The sequence below is a fragment of the Eurosta solidaginis genome, chromosome 5 (assembly GCF_040869045.1).
Source record: "Eurosta solidaginis isolate ZX-2024a chromosome 5, ASM4086904v1, whole genome shotgun sequence".
Taxonomy (NCBI): domain Eukaryota; kingdom Metazoa; phylum Arthropoda; class Insecta; order Diptera; family Tephritidae; genus Eurosta; species Eurosta solidaginis.
The window spans coordinates 30,534,757-30,551,158 of NC_090323.1; the positions used below are offsets into that span (position 1 = coordinate 30,534,757).

General features: G+C 35.7%; 1 protein-coding gene and 1 long non-coding RNA gene across 11 annotated transcripts in view; one reads left to right on the forward strand and one right to left on the reverse strand.

The window, feature by feature from the left end:
- Positions 1 to 2,304: 2,304 nt before the first annotated feature.
- On the reverse strand, positions 2,305 to 2,989 carry LOC137251682 (uncharacterized). The gene is made up of 2 exons (XR_010953312.1): positions 2,719 to 2,989; positions 2,305 to 2,657 (listed from the first exon to the last, which is right to left on the reverse strand). It is a non-coding gene; the product is annotated as an uncharacterized lncRNA (long non-coding RNA).
- Positions 2,990 to 11,841: 8,852 nt separating this feature from the next.
- The window catches only part of LOC137253521 (uncharacterized), a 422,466-nt gene continuing 417,905 nt past the window's right edge, over positions 11,842 to 16,402 (forward strand). For 7 of the 10 annotated variants that reach the window (XR_010953826.1, XR_010953824.1, XR_010953823.1 and 4 more), the window contains exons 1-2: positions 11,842 to 12,200; positions 12,737 to 12,901. The gene's annotated coding sequence lies outside the window, so the exon portion shown is untranslated. The remainder of the gene's footprint in view (positions 12,201 to 12,736; positions 12,902 to 16,402) is intronic. The other 3 variants (XR_010953822.1, XM_067790600.1, XM_067790598.1) reach the window with 1 other exon arrangement.

A 16,402-nucleotide genomic window follows, 5' to 3' on the forward strand; every position in this document is an offset into this window, starting at 1 on the left:
CCCTAATTGACCGTTTTCAACCGAAACAACATTTGAAAACCCAGAAGAAAGAAGTCAACACACTTGTACTTGAACACTATGCAGCCGTTCTCCCGATTGTGGATAAAACAAGTATGATATCTTATCCGTCAATTGCCTGACAGGATGTGCAAGAAGGCTACTTTTTGGCGTTTTGGCAGCGTTTTGAGAGAATGTTCAATATGGCGGCGCATACGGTCGCCTATCTTGAGCGGGTGATAGAAAGAGATACAGGATGAGAGCACGACAGCCACTTTGAAAATCAGGTAATCCATTCCATTTGTAATTTGAACGTCTATGCAGAAGTTATCACCATTGTGAATGAAACTAAGTGTGATATCTTATCTGTCAACTGCCTGACAGGATGTTCAATATGACTACTTTTTAGCGTTTTGACAGGGTGTTCAATATGGCGGCGCATAGGGTCGCCTATATTCAGCGGGTGATAGAAAGAGATATAGAATAAGACAGCGATAGTCATTTACAAATCAGGTGATCCAATCACTTTGGAATTCATTCACAATGGCTATCACACTTGCCTTAAAGCCCCGACACATAAGCAGTTTTTCATTCAGATGAGTTTAACACAAGCTTATGAATTATGAGTAGATTGCACGTATTTTTATGGAAAATGGTAGATTCAGCGACACTGGCGCCATCTAATATGGAAAAGTAGCCAACTCCCAAATTTTGTTTCAAGCAAATCATAAGAAAAAGAATTTGATATTTGCTTTGACTAAGGGTGTTGGCACATTTTGCAAGTGAAATTATTTTTCCCGCTGGATAGAAAATTTTCTAACATTTTTCGCAATTAGAAAATGCAATATAACAATCGAATACGACACAAAATATGTTAGCATTTATTTTTGTTGTATAGGGAGAATTTTTATAACAGTGCTTTGTGAAATTTTGTACGTGAATGGTCAAGGCGTAATAAACTTCAATTGCCAAGTCTGATGTTCCTTCATATTTACAAACGCAACATCTTGGTTGATTGTGGCGATGTTATTGGAATGCATAAGCTTGTGTTAAACGCTTCTATATGTAAATTGGCATTGTGCCGCGGCCTTTATCCACAATGGATATTCCTGTCAGCTATTATTTGACAGAAAGGTGTGGCAATGGAGGAATCCATGATGTAATAACGACGAGGTAGTCTATGTAGTGACAGCTCATTTTGAAAGCTCCCAATTAATACGAATGATGAGAAGAACAGAAGAGGCCGCAGTATTAAATCGAGTACTTTTTTATAGCAAAGCACTTAACCAAAAACAGTAACGAAACTAATATCTTGTCATTTGTTTATAAAAATAAAAAGTGAATATAGGTCACTGTGACTGCCGCCATATATAGGCTTGTTTACCATAACGAAATTGTGGAAGCCAGCTCAAAGTACTGTAGAAAATTTTTTTTTTTTAGTTAACGGATTGGTTCTCGCGGTAAATGAAGACAATACGAAGTACTTGCTGTCACCCAAGAAAGAAACTGACCATTTGCACCTTGACAGCCACGTCACTGTTGACGGGTATAATTTCGACACTGTAAAGGATTTCGTATATTTTGAAACCAGCATTAACAAAAAAAAACAATGTCAGATTAGAAATCAATTGGAAAATGTCTTAGGCAAACAAGTGCTACTTTGAACTGAGTAGGCAACTGAAAAGTAAAGTCCCATCCCGAGGAACAAAAATCACTCTGTATAAGTCACTCATCATGCCTGTCGTGCTCTTTGGCTCGGGAATCATTGACGGTGTCGAGAGAAGATGGCTCTTGGAGTGTTGAGAGAAGTTTTCCGGAAGATTTATGGTCGGGCACGTGATGCCGACGGGGAGTGTCGAAGGATAATCCAGCGGAATAGGGGGTTAGAATATACCCGCGGTAGGACTAAAATACCAAATAGATTCAAGGGGGTTGTGTAGTGCAACCCTTTCAAGGGGTTGCCAGCGTAATATATAGCTTCTCCAAACCCAATTGTCAACCTCACCTATACGTGGCGAATCCTGTTTCATTAACAGCCGAGGCTCTGGCGACCCCGAAATCCTTATAGATCTAGGGGATGGGAGGGCGAAATGGCCTAGAAGGTCCCATGTGCTCATAACAAATCGTTCCCGAGGTGGTACCCGAACGTACCGGATCTGCATCCGGCAAAGGAGTGTCCTTATCGCTACAACAACACGAAAGAGGTATAGTGATGACTTGTATGAGCGTTAACACTTTTTCATACAGAGCGAGTTTTGAGCTGCATAGGCAACTGCTACATAAAAACACATTTGTACTGAATTAAAGAATTATTAAAGGATGCGATGGAAGCAGCATCATGCGATGTTTATTGCAGTGTGCATGAAAGAATTTGTTCTGGTGCAGATAGTGTGATTCATGGCTCTAATTGAATGTTTCGCTATAATGTGGTGAAATGTGTACATTGTTCCTCAATGTTGTGTTTATCTGCGCTGCCAAACATCAGACATATAAAACAACGCAACCAGATCGACCATGTCGCGAGACGCGGAAGGCACATGCTTTAATTCTTTTTGATATGCGCAGGATTCGAGAATCAATATCAAAACGGGTCACTATCTCGTCATAGCCAAAGTCAACCCTTGCTATTGAGCTGCAAAACGTGCATCCTGAAACAGCAGCTAAGCAGAAACATAAAATAGTTAAAACATGTATTAGAATTATTATTAGAAAACATCTTACCATTATTTTCGACGGAAATATTAAAATTCAAACAATTTCGTTTAATATAAAATGCTTTATATAAAAAATTTTACGCATTTGAGTTATAGAAAAGTAAACTCAAAATAGAATTGGGGAAGAAAGTGGTATCTTTGCATACTTTTCCAGGAAAATTGATTTGAATGGTTTTTACTATAATTTTTCCTCTGAATGAAAAAGTAGTTTCGCAAAGAGGCAAATTGAGTTTCAGAGTGGGAGTTTAAAATGGCGGATTAGAAAGAGAAGCTGCCAACGTCAGTCACCTTGTAATTGTAACATGGGAGGAATCATTGTGAATTCACACAAGTGAAGAATCTTGCCACTCCTCCATTTCCATACCTACCTGTCAAGTAATTGCTGACAGCGAGAACGGCTGTCGCGAATGGAAAAAAGGTTTGTTTTTTGCTCGCGATTACATGCCATGAATTGCCCAAATGTGTTTCAAATCAGCTTTTCTTTAAAATGTGTATACAGAAAATCATCCTACATATTAAAATTCATTTCTAAAATCCAGTTAATAGATTAAATTTGAGCAGCGCGTTAAGCAAACATTTTAAAATATGCAAATAATGCAATATACCAGTCGTCTACAAAAACGTTTGAAAAACACTATTGAGCAAATGATCTTAATAATCGAACAGCGATTGAAAAGGAGATCGAGCCTGTTTACTATTGTGAACGTTTTTATCAGACATTCGCCACTTGTATGAATTCACAATGGGAGGAATAGAAAGATTCTTCACTTATATGAATTCACAATGGGAGGAATAGAAATATTTTTCACTTGCATGAACTCACAATGCACAAAAATGACAGTTGCAAACGCGGCCAACTTCAAGTAGATATGTAAATTTTTCAATACTAAAGAAAAGTAAATTTTTGCGTTGATTGCCGGTTTTTAACAAATATACCAGTGATAATCAATAAATTTAGCAATAGATCTGATATAAAACTGTGGTCATAGTGTTTCTGAACCATTGCTTATTAATATTTGAGTAATTAATTTCAGTAAATGCCCTAAAACTGTACAAAAAAAATTGGTCAGAATGCGGTAGGGAACGCTACGCCATATTTGATTTGCTTTATAGGGGTGCTCCTGATGCGGTTAATAGCCGCGGAAGGGATTTTGTGTGCTATATGAAATTACTGTATGAAAACAAAACTAAAATAAGGTATGAAGTAATAAAACCATTCCGTTCTAGTCGGAGTAGTTGTGCGGGTCATCCTCAACTCAACTGCAATTTGTCGGATTTTTGGCAGCGATTTAGTTTAGCACCCCCGAGATCAGGGTTAACTTGGTATCAAATGAAAGAGGGAGTTCTCCCGATCACAAATATATATATTTTAAAGTGCGCAAACTTATAGTTTAAAAGTTATTTGTTGTTAAAGTTTGCAAATTTCTATACAACTTTATATGTGTACACGTATATATATTTTATGACATTACAAATCTGTGCTGCCACTTCTAAAAAACGGAACAAGTGCAGAATCAAAAAATAACTTATAAAAATACCTTTCATCTTATGTATATATGTATATCTTTAACTTTTCTAGTCTTTATTTACAAAAAATTTGGGGTTGGATTTTATATAAGGTGCCACGATTTTCAAACTTTTCTTTTTTTCGAGGGGTGGCGGGGGTCCTAAAAATCACAAAATTATAATCCGCAACTCTAGGAAATAAGCCTTTTAATTTCCAAATTTAGTAAAATTTTAACTTAAGTCATGCACTTAAAATTCGGGTCGCACATGTCGATAGCGATATCAAAACACCCGTATTTGCGTCAAGATTCAGAATCCGAAAGCAGAAACTACATTTTTTATCTCGTTTAAAAGTTATTCGCGGAAAACCCGCAACAACGAAAAAAGCGACAATAGTACCGACGGGTTTTCCGCGAATAACTTTTAAACGAGATAAAAAATGTAGTGTCTGTTTTCTGATTCTGAATCTTGACGCAAATACGCGTCTTTTGATACCGCTATCGACATGTGCGACCCGAATTTTAAGTGCAGGACTTAAGTTTAAATTTTACTAAATTTGGAAATTAAAAAGCTTATATTTCATAAACTTAGAGTTGCGGATGATAATTTTGTGATTTTTATGACCCCCTCTACCCCTAAAAATTAGCAAAAGTTTGAAAATCGTGGCACCTTATATAAAATCCAACCCATAAAATCTATAAATCTTATAAAAATAAAGTCGCTAAATGCCATGTATGCACATAACTTCACACAGAATGCTCCGATTTTAAAACGGTTTTTTGCATTTGAAAGCTTAGCTACGTGAGATGGTACAGTTAATAGGGGGACTCATGAAAGCATATAAACTTATAAGGTGTAAAATTATATCCATTTACACACGCTGTTATATGAACGCACCTAGAAATACTCTTGATAAACTTGATTGTTTATCAGCTGTATTATAGCCAAACAAAAATTTTTTGATTGTTATACAAATTAAAAATGCCAAGATTAAGTGAATAATCAAAACTAAAACGTCTACTAAGATATTCTTGTAAATGAATTGCTGATGTTGGAGATTTCTGATGAAAATGCCTGCTGGGTAATAGTCTAGTTGAGGGGTCGACTGCTAATACGCTACCAAAAATATCGAGAGAGGTGTCAAAAGACGCGTCTTGACATCAGTATTAATAATCCGATGGCGGAAAATAAAAATTTTAACGCGTTCAAAAGATATTAACGAAAAACCGAAAAAAGACCCACGGGTACCTCCGAAACCGGGGGTCGGATCCATAGTATTTTTGCGCAGAACACCTTTCTGCGTTGGCGGCCTTCGGAAATCGCCAACTTCAACTACAAATATCTCCGGACAGGGATAGAATTTTTCTTTTCCGCCTTCGGATTATTGTTCTCGAGATTAATACGCGTCTTTTGACGCACACTCGATTTTTTTGGTAGCGTATTAGCAGTCGACCCCTCAACTAGACTATTACTGTCTGCTGTAATGTCTGCAAGGTTGCATTCCTTTGAGTTTACCACGTTTACACAATGAAATATGCGCGTAAATTTATACAAATTGTGTAAATGATTTTTCATTAAAAATTTGACAGTTCGTTTACGCACTAGATAAATTTATACGTTTACACACTTTATAAGGCATGTATACGGTTACATGAGTCCCCCTAATATAATTTGAAGGTATATATTATAGGGGCGTGGCAAATTGCCAAAATGTAGTAAAAAATCATAAAATTTTTGTTTACACAGCTATAACTCATAAACAGATGGATGGATTTAAAAAATTCTTCTTTTCAGTAAAACTTTGAAATATTTACCTTCGATCTGCATCAAAAAAAAAAAATACTTGATTCCTTTCTTATATCAGCCAAATTGTTTAAACAAAAGTACCATTTTTTATCAAAAAATGCGTATGTGTGTTTGTTCGCCGTGAACTGTCCGCGCTAATTGCTTTTGAGTGAGGCTTGATGCGACACATACATACGTACCAGAAACGATATAATATAGAGACATTGCATAGACGAAAAATCGTGTGAGGCAAGCTTCACAAAATTCTAGTAGGTCACATTCACCACTTACCACAGCAGAATTTGTTAAACTACCACTGTCTGTATTTGTTATTTAATAATTATTTGTACACTTTTTATTCAGCTAATGTGTTCAGAATTTTAACTTTTACTCACTAAAACTCCAATCAGAGTATATTCCCCGTATCAAAGTACTCATAAACATCTTACATTCGGTACCCATATTGTACAAACATATCCCAGGATTACCCAGGTCCACGTTTTGATCTCAAGACCCTATCCAGAACGGGATGAAATTAGTCTATGCCTGTCTCCTGGTTCTAACAAAATTTTTTGAATATAAAGATATTGCATGCGCGAACTTCGGTGGAAAGCAGCGGAGCGTAACAAAATTCTAGTAGGTCACTTTCACCACACCAAAAACTTTAACACAATTTTTAACATAATTTAAGCACAGAAATACACTGATTGGAGTTTTAGTGAGTAAAAGTTAAAATTCTGAACACATTAGTTGAATAAAAAGTGTACAAATAATTATTAAATAACAAATACAGACAGTGGTAGTTTAACAAATTCTGCTGTGGTAAGTGGTGAATGTGACCTACTAGAATTTTGTGAAACTTGCCTCACACGATTTTTCGTCTATGCAATGTCTATATTATATCGTTTCTGGTATATATATTGCTACAAATGTATAAGTAGTATAATATAATATATGTAATAAGTATAAACAATGCAAAAATTGAATGTGAAATATACAAAAATGAAATTTAAGTTTACCGTTGCCAATTTATATAGATATGTATGTGGATTAAGGCTTTGAAAGATATGTAAATTGTAATTTAAAGTGCTATAGAAATTTGCTAAATTTGCAAACTTTAAGAACAAATAACTTTTAAATTATAAGTTTGCGCACTGTAAAATATATATATTTGTGATCCGGACAAATCCCTCTTTCATTTGATACCAAGTTTTACCCCGAACTCGGGGGGTGCTATTCTAAAATTTTCCCTTATAACGGAACAAATTACGGCTTATAAAAGACAATTGATTGCAATTGCATATATACTTTATGCTGAATAAGCAGCTCGTGTTACAAACTATGCAATATTCAGTGCATTCCAACATACTCTGCAATTTTGATTGCAAAAATTTAATTTCACTTTGGTAATTCTTTACTTTAGCTCACAACTGCTAAAACTCGACCAAGGGGAGGTGTCAAAATACGAGTTTTCATCCCAGAACCACGAATCCGAAAGCGGAAATTCAAAATTTTATTTATGTCAAAAGATATTTCCAAAGAACCGAAAAATGGCCCCGGACCGCTTCGAAACCGGGGGTGGGATCCATCGTATTTTTGCGCAGAACACCTTCCTGCGCTGGCGGCCTTCGTCCGCGCTTATAAAAAATTACCCTGGTTGGGTCCAACACCGGTTCGAAGACCAGAACTATATCCGCGCAAAACACTTTTACCCAGTTTTTCTTGTGGGTACAACAATATCTTCAAAATTACAACAACCACATGAAAATTTTCAATTTTGTTTGCAAATATCTCCGAAACGAAATAAAATTTCCAATTTCCGCTTTCGAAATCCTGGGTCAAAAGCGCGTCTTTTGACACCTCCCGATATTTTTGGTCGAGTTTAGCAGTGAGTGAAAGTAAAGAATTACCAAAAAAAAAAAAAGTAATAAAACTATAAAAGTAGGTAAATAATATAAATTCAACTATAAAGGAGTGAGGTGCTTTAAAATATATGTTCATGTACAACGCTAAAAATAAATACCAATAAAATCACGGAATAAGGGAGAAATGCAAAAGGGTTGCGCCTTAAAACGACTTCACACATAGAAAAGTTATGCACTAATAGGTAAGCCAAGTGATTTGAATATTCAATGTGTACGTATGCATGTATATGATCTACCCTTCTGGAAATTTAAATAATTATCCTGGTTTTGAGGACGAAAATTATTATTATTTATTATTACGGTCTTTAAGACCTAGTTTAGGTTAAAATTAACAGATTAACATAAATACTAATGTCACATTTAGCGACGTACAATATAAAAACAGTTTTTCTTTGAACTTACTAATATTTTGACAGTCTTTTATCTCAGAAGGTAACTCGTTGTACATTTTATACCCTAAATATTCTAGAGACCTTTTGGCGAACTCAGTTCTTATTCTAGGCAGTTTTATATTATTGCAATTTCTAGTTCCATAATTGTGGATTTCATGATTATAATGTATTTTACTACTCAGGTAATTCTGTAACATTCCTACCCTAAGTTGGTGTATAAATTTCAATGTGAAATAACTAACTGACTGTTTAATACTAAGCCAGTTTAATCTATTGAGTATTACAATTTTTGGCGTTCTTGGAGGACATTTAAAAAAAAACGCATTGCCTTGTTTTGCTGTATTTGAAGTCTCTTAATATATATATCATTACTTAATAGCAGAATAGTAGGACAATAAATAAATTATTGTTCAATAATTGAACGATAAACCAATATTTTATGACTTTGACTGATGTGTTTACATGTTTTATACATGAAGCTTATTTTCTGTGCAATTTTCCTTTCCAGATAAGTTACATGCTCTCCAAAATTTAGATTATCATCAGTCAAAACTCCTAAATACTTAGTTTTATCTCCTCTTGGGATTTCCATGTTTTTCATCTTCAGCGTAAAATTATTTAAACTATTGTTACCTATGATATTAGTGTTTTTACAAAATATCATAAACTTAGTTTTTTCGACATATAATTTCAGTTTCCTGAGGCATAACCATTTGTATAGCGAGTCCAGGTCTTCTTGTACTTTCAGCATGGCACATTCTGCATATTTTTCACCGCAAATAGACGTATTTTACAATATCATTGATATACAATGTAAATAATATTGGCGCCAAGACCGAGCCTTGTGGTAAACCAATGTTAACATCCACGACTGATGAAACTTCCTTTCCAATTATGTCCCCGAAGGCTTTGGGGAGTGTTATCGATGTGATGGTCCTTTGTCGGATACAGATCCGATAAGCACCATTAAGGTGCTGGCCCGACCATCTCGGGAACGATTTATATGGCCACATTGAACCTTCAGGCCATCCCTCCCTCCCCACTCCCAAGTTCCATGAGGAGCTTGGGGTCGCCAGAGCCTCGTCTGTTAGTGAAACTGGATTCGCCGCTCGAAGGTGAGGTTGACAATTGGGTTGGAGAAGCTATGTATTGCGCTACACAACCCCTTGAATCCCCCTTTCCAATTATCGTTCTCAGCTTTCTGTCGCTCAAATAACTCCGGAACCATTCCAACGCCTTTCCTCTTATACCAATTTTAAACATAACGTCCAATAACTCAGATCTATCGACAGTTTCAAACGCCCGTTTTAAGTCCAAGAAGACAGACACGGTAAATTTTTTGTCCGCTAATTCTTCTTTCCAGTCTGCATGTTATGAAAGGAAGTCAAGAGGAACGGACGTGTTTAAGATCGCTCGTGGAATTTTGTTAGCAAAAATGGTGAAACCCTTTAAATAATTATTAAAAGTGACAAATATGTGAGATAGAGACTCTGTAAGCAGATCAGTTCACTTTTAATTTAACAAAATCAAATATCAATAACGATTCAAAATCTAGTGAAATACCATTTAAATATTTAATAACGCATACACATGCATATATAATTACAAATTAACACAAAACGAAATGTATTACATACATTCATAATATTGACCTGGTATTGCGAGAAATGCAAGAGAGTGTTAACAGGAACAGTGGTTATTTAAAAAAAATCCAAAAACCAATTTGAAGAAGCTTAAAAAAAACAACCAAAAAGAGATGCGGGCGTTAATGAAAACAATGGAGGAAAAATACAATGAACGTTTGGCGACCTTAAAAATGCAGCTGAAATTAAGAAAGTGTGGGAGATAGCAAAAAAAATAAAAAATCAAGCTGAAGTTGTGGGGAGGGAGAATGAGAAATTTTGTAGTGAAATAAAAACAATAGTAAAGGAGAAAAACAATGGGATACCACAACAAACATATGCAAATATCCTAAGAACGGGTGAAAATAAAAACACAGCTAAGGCCGTTCCAGAGCTTAAGAAACGGGCTCCTATTATTGTTAAACCGAAGGCAAAACAAACTACTGAAAGAACAAGACAAGATCTAAACAATAAAATTAACCCTAACCATGTAAAGATAACAGACATTAAAGCGGTCTATAATGGTATTATGGTGATCGATAGTATTAATGAAGATGAAAGAAATAAGATTAAACAAATGGTAATAGTGCAGTTTACGGTACCCACCCAAATTTGGGCCAGCGAGGTATCAAAAGACGCGTATTCACGTCTAGATCAAGAATCCGAAAGCGGAAGTTAACTTTTTTTACCCGTTCAAAAGATATTAACGAAAAACGAAAAAACACCCGCGGGTCCCTCCGAACCGGGGGTGGGATCCATAGTATTTTTGCGCAGAACGCCTGTCTGCGTTGGCGGCCTTCGCCGCGCTTATAAAAAATAACCCTGGGCTACGCCATGCCAAGTCCGGGTGTGTGGTATAACCGTGGCTACCGCCACGGTGATGCACAATTTTTTTGTGGGTATAAACACAACAACAACCACATTAAAATCGCCAACTTCAACTGCAAATATCTCCGGACAGAGATAAAATTTTATATATGTGTGTTTGTTCGCCGTGAACTGTCCGCGCTAATTGCTTTTGAGTGAGGCTTGATGCGACACATACATACGTACCAGAAACGATATAATATAGAGACATTGCATAGACGAAAAATCGTGTGAGGCAAGCTTCACAAAATTCTAGTAGGTCACATTCACCACTTACCACAGCAGAATTTGTTAAACTACCACTGTCTGTATTTGTTATTTAATAATTATTTGTACACTTTTTATTCAGCTAATGTGTTCAGAATTTTAACTTTTACTCACTAAAACTCCAATCAGAGTATATTCCCCGTATCAAAGTACTCATAAACATCTTACATTCGGTACCCATATTGTACAAACATATCCCAGGATTACCCAGGTCCACGTTTTGATCTCAAGACCCTATCCAGAACGGGATGAAATTAGTCTATGCCTGTCTCCTGGTTCTAACAAAATTTTTTGAATATAAAGATATTGCATGCGCGAACTTCGGTGGAAAGCAGCGGAGCGTAACAAAATTCTAGTAGGTCACTTTCACCACACCAAAAACTTTAACACAATTTTTAACATAATTTAAGCACAGAAATACACTGATTGGAGTTTTAGTGAGTAAAAGTTAAAATTCTGAACACATTAGTTGAATAAAAAGTGTACAAATAATTATTAAATAACAAATACAGACAGTGGTAGTTTAACAAATTCTGCTGTGGTAAGTGGTGAATGTGACCTACTAGAATTTTGTGAAACTTGCCTCACACGATTTTTCGTCTATGCAATGTCTATATTATATCGTTTCTGGTATATATATTGCTACAAATGTATAAGTAGTATAATATAATATATGTAATAAGTATAAACAATGCAAAAATTGAATGTGAAATATACAAAAATGAAATTTAAGTTTACCGTTGCCAATTTATATAGATATGTATGTGGATTAAGGCTTTGAAAGATATGTAAATTGTAATTTAAAGTGCTATAGAAATTTGCTAAATTTGCAAACTTTAAGAACAAATAACTTTTAAATTATAAGTTTGCGCACTGTAAAATATATATATTTGTGATCCGGACAAATCCCTCTTTCATTTGATACCAAGTTTTACCCCGAACTCGGGGGGTGCTATTCTAAAATTTTCCCTTATAACGGAACAAATTACGGCTTATAAAAGACAATTGATTGCAATTGCATATATACTTTATGCTGAATAAGCAGCTCGTGTTACAAACTATGCAATATTCAGTGCATTCCAACATACTCTGCAATTTTGATTGCAAAAATTTAATTTCACTTTGGTAATTCTTTACTTTAGCTCACAACTGCTAAAACTCGACCAAGGGGAGGTGTCAAAATACGAGTTTTCATCCCAGAACCACGAATCCGAAAGCGGAAATTCAAAATTTTATTTATGTCAAAAGATATTTCCAAAGAACCGAAAAATGGCCCCGGACCGCTTCGAAACCGGGGGTGGGATCCATCGTATTTTTGCGCAGAACACCTTCCTGCGCTGGCGGCCTTCGTCCGCGCTTATAAAAAATTACCCTGGTTGGGTCCAACACCGGTTCGAAGACCAGAACTATATCCGCGCAAAACACTTTTACCCAGTTTTTCTTGTGGGTACAACAATATCTTCAAAATTACAACAACCACATGAAAATTTTCAATTTTGTTTGCAAATATCTCCGAAACGAAATAAAATTTCCAATTTCCGCTTTCGAAATCCTGGGTCAAAAGCGCGTCTTTTGACACCTCCCGATATTTTTGGTCGAGTTTAGCAGTGAGTGAAAGTAAAGAATTACCAAAAAAAAAAAAAGTAATAAAACTATAAAAGTAGGTAAATAATATAAATTCAACTATAAAGGAGTGAGGTGCTTTAAAATATATGTTCATGTACAACGCTAAAAATAAATACCAATAAAATCACGGAATAAGGGAGAAATGCAAAAGGGTTGCGCCTTAAAACGACTTCACACATAGAAAAGTTATGCACTAATAGGTAAGCCAAGTGATTTGAATATTCAATGTGTACGTATGCATGTATATGATCTACCCTTCTGGAAATTTAAATAATTATCCTGGTTTTGAGGACGAAAATTATTATTATTTATTATTACGGTCTTTAAGACCTAGTTTAGGTTAAAATTAACAGATTAACATAAATACTAATGTCACATTTAGCGACGTACAATATAAAAACAGTTTTTCTTTGAACTTACTAATATTTTGACAGTCTTTTATCTCAGAAGGTAACTCGTTGTACATTTTATACCCTAAATATTCTAGAGACCTTTTGGCGAACTCAGTTCTTATTCTAGGCAGTTTTATATTATTGCAATTTCTAGTTCCATAATTGTGGATTTCATGATTATAATGTATTTTACTACTCAGGTAATTCTGTAACATTCCTACCCTAAGTTGGTGTATAAATTTCAATGTGAAATAACTAACTGACTGTTTAATACTAAGCCAGTTTAATCTATTGAGTATTACAATTTTTGGCGTTCTTGGAGGACATTTAAAAAAAAACGCATTGCCTTGTTTTGCTGTATTTGAAGTCTCTTAATATATATATCATTACTTAATAGCAGAATAGTAGGACAATAAATAAATTATTGTTCAATAATTGAACGATAAACCAATATTTTATGACTTTGACTGATGTGTTTACATGTTTTATACATGAAGCTTATTTTCTGTGCAATTTTCCTTTCCAGATAAGTTACATGCTCTCCAAAATTTAGATTATCATCAGTCAAAACTCCTAAATACTTAGTTTTATCTCCTCTTGGGATTTCCATGTTTTTCATCTTCAGCGTAAAATTATTTAAACTATTGTTACCTATGATATTAGTGTTTTTACAAAATATCATAAACTTAGTTTTTTCGACATATAATTTCAGTTTCCTGAGGCATAACCATTTGTATAGCGAGTCCAGGTCTTCTTGTACTTTCAGCATGGCACATTCTGCATATTTTTCACCGCAAATAGACGTATTTTACAATATCATTGATATACAATGTAAATAATATTGGCGCCAAGACCGAGCCTTGTGGTAAACCAATGTTAACATCCACGACTGATGAAACTTCCTTTCCAATTATGTCCCCGAAGGCTTTGGGGAGTGTTATCGATGTGATGGTCCTTTGTCGGATACAGATCCGATAAGCACCATTAAGGTGCTGGCCCGACCATCTCGGGAACGATTTATATGGCCACATTGAACCTTCAGGCCATCCCTCCCTCCCCACTCCCAAGTTCCATGAGGAGCTTGGGGTCGCCAGAGCCTCGTCTGTTAGTGAAACTGGATTCGCCGCTCGAAGGTGAGGTTGACAATTGGGTTGGAGAAGCTATGTATTGCGCTACACAACCCCTTGAATCCCCCTTTCCAATTATCGTTCTCAGCTTTCTGTCGCTCAAATAACTCCGGAACCATTCCAACGCCTTTCCTCTTATACCAATTTTAAACATAACGTCCAATAACTCAGATCTATCGACAGTTTCAAACGCCCGTTTTAAGTCCAAGAAGACAGACACGGTAAATTTTTTGTCCGCTAATTCTTCTTTCCAGTCTGCATGTTATGAAAGGAAGTCAAGAGGAACGGACGTGTTTAAGATCGCTCGTGGAATTTTGTTAGCAAAAATGGTGAAACCCTTTAAATAATTATTAAAAGTGACAAATATGTGAGATAGAGACTCTGTAAGCAGATCAGTTCACTTTTAATTTAACAAAATCAAATATCAATAACGATTCAAAATCTAGTGAAATACCATTTAAATATTTAATAACGCATACACATGCATATATAATTACAAATTAACACAAAACGAAATGTATTACATACATTCATAATATTGACCTGGTATTGCGAGAAATGCAAGAGAGTGTTAACAGGAACAGTGGTTATTTAAAAAAAATCCAAAAACCAATTTGAAGAAGCTTAAAAAAAACAACCAAAAAGAGATGCGGGCGTTAATGAAAACAATGGAGGAAAAATACAATGAACGTTTGGCGACCTTAAAAATGCAGCTGAAATTAAGAAAGTGTGGGAGATAGCAAAAAAAATAAAAAATCAAGCTGAAGTTGTGGGGAGGGAGAATGAGAAATTTTGTAGTGAAATAAAAACAATAGTAAAGGAGAAAAACAATGGGATACCACAACAAACATATGCAAATATCCTAAGAACGGGTGAAAATAAAAACACAGCTAAGGCCGTTCCAGAGCTTAAGAAACGGGCTCCTATTATTGTTAAACCGAAGGCAAAACAAACTACTGAAAGAACAAGACAAGATCTAAACAATAAAATTAACCCTAACCATGTAAAGATAACAGACATTAAAGCGGTCTATAATGGTATTATGGTGATCGATAGTATTAATGAAGATGAAAGAAATAAGATTAAACAAATGGTAATAGTGCAGTTTACGGTACCCACCCAAATTTGGGCCAGCGAGGTATCAAAAGACGCGTATTCACGTCTAGATCAAGAATCCGAAAGCGGAAGTTAACTTTTTTTACCCGTTCAAAAGATATTAACGAAAAACGAAAAAACACCCGCGGGTCCCTCCGAACCGGGGGTGGGATCCATAGTATTTTTGCGCAGAACGCCTGTCTGCGTTGGCGGCCTTCGCCGCGCTTATAAAAAATAACCCTGGGCTACGCCATGCCAAGTCCGGGTGTGTGGTATAACCGTGGCTACCGCCACGGTGATGCACAATTTTTTTGTGGGTATAAACACAACAACAACCACATTAAAATCGCCAACTTCAACTGCAAATATCTCCGGACAGAGATAAAATTTTTCTTTTCCGCCTTCGGATTATTGTTCTCGAGATTAATACGCGTCTTTTGACACCTCACTCGAAAATCTTGGCCCAAATTTCGGTGGGTACCGTAAACTGCACTACTACCAAACAAATTAAGGACAAAAAAATAAGTAATGAATATGAAATAAAGATACCACGTGACTATAACCCTAAATTATTTATAACAGGCATGCAGTTCGAAAAGAATAGAGATGACCTGATCGAGTGTCTAAGAAAGCAAAACAAATGCCTAGAACAGGGTGAAATAAAAATTATTAAGCAATATAATGTTAAAACTAGAAACAAAAACTATTACAACGCAATATTGGAGGTGGACGAGGAAATGTTTACTAATGCTTTAAAATTGGATAAGCTGAACGTAGGATAGGAAATATGCAAAGTTTACGATGGCGTTGATGTGACAACGTGTTTCAAATGCAGAAGATAAAATCACAAGGCGACTGAATGCAAAAACGGTGAAGTTTGTACCAAATGCTTGGGTAAGCATAAGACCATTGAGTGTAATGAACAACCAGCAAACAAGTGTATAAACTGCATAAAGCCAAATGAGAAGTCAAATCTAGGACTAGATGTCAATCACTCGTACAATAGCAGACGTGCCCAGTCTACCTAAAGCACTTGAATGCAAAAAAACAAAGGCTAGGATACTAGCAGCGAACACCCGACGCACTG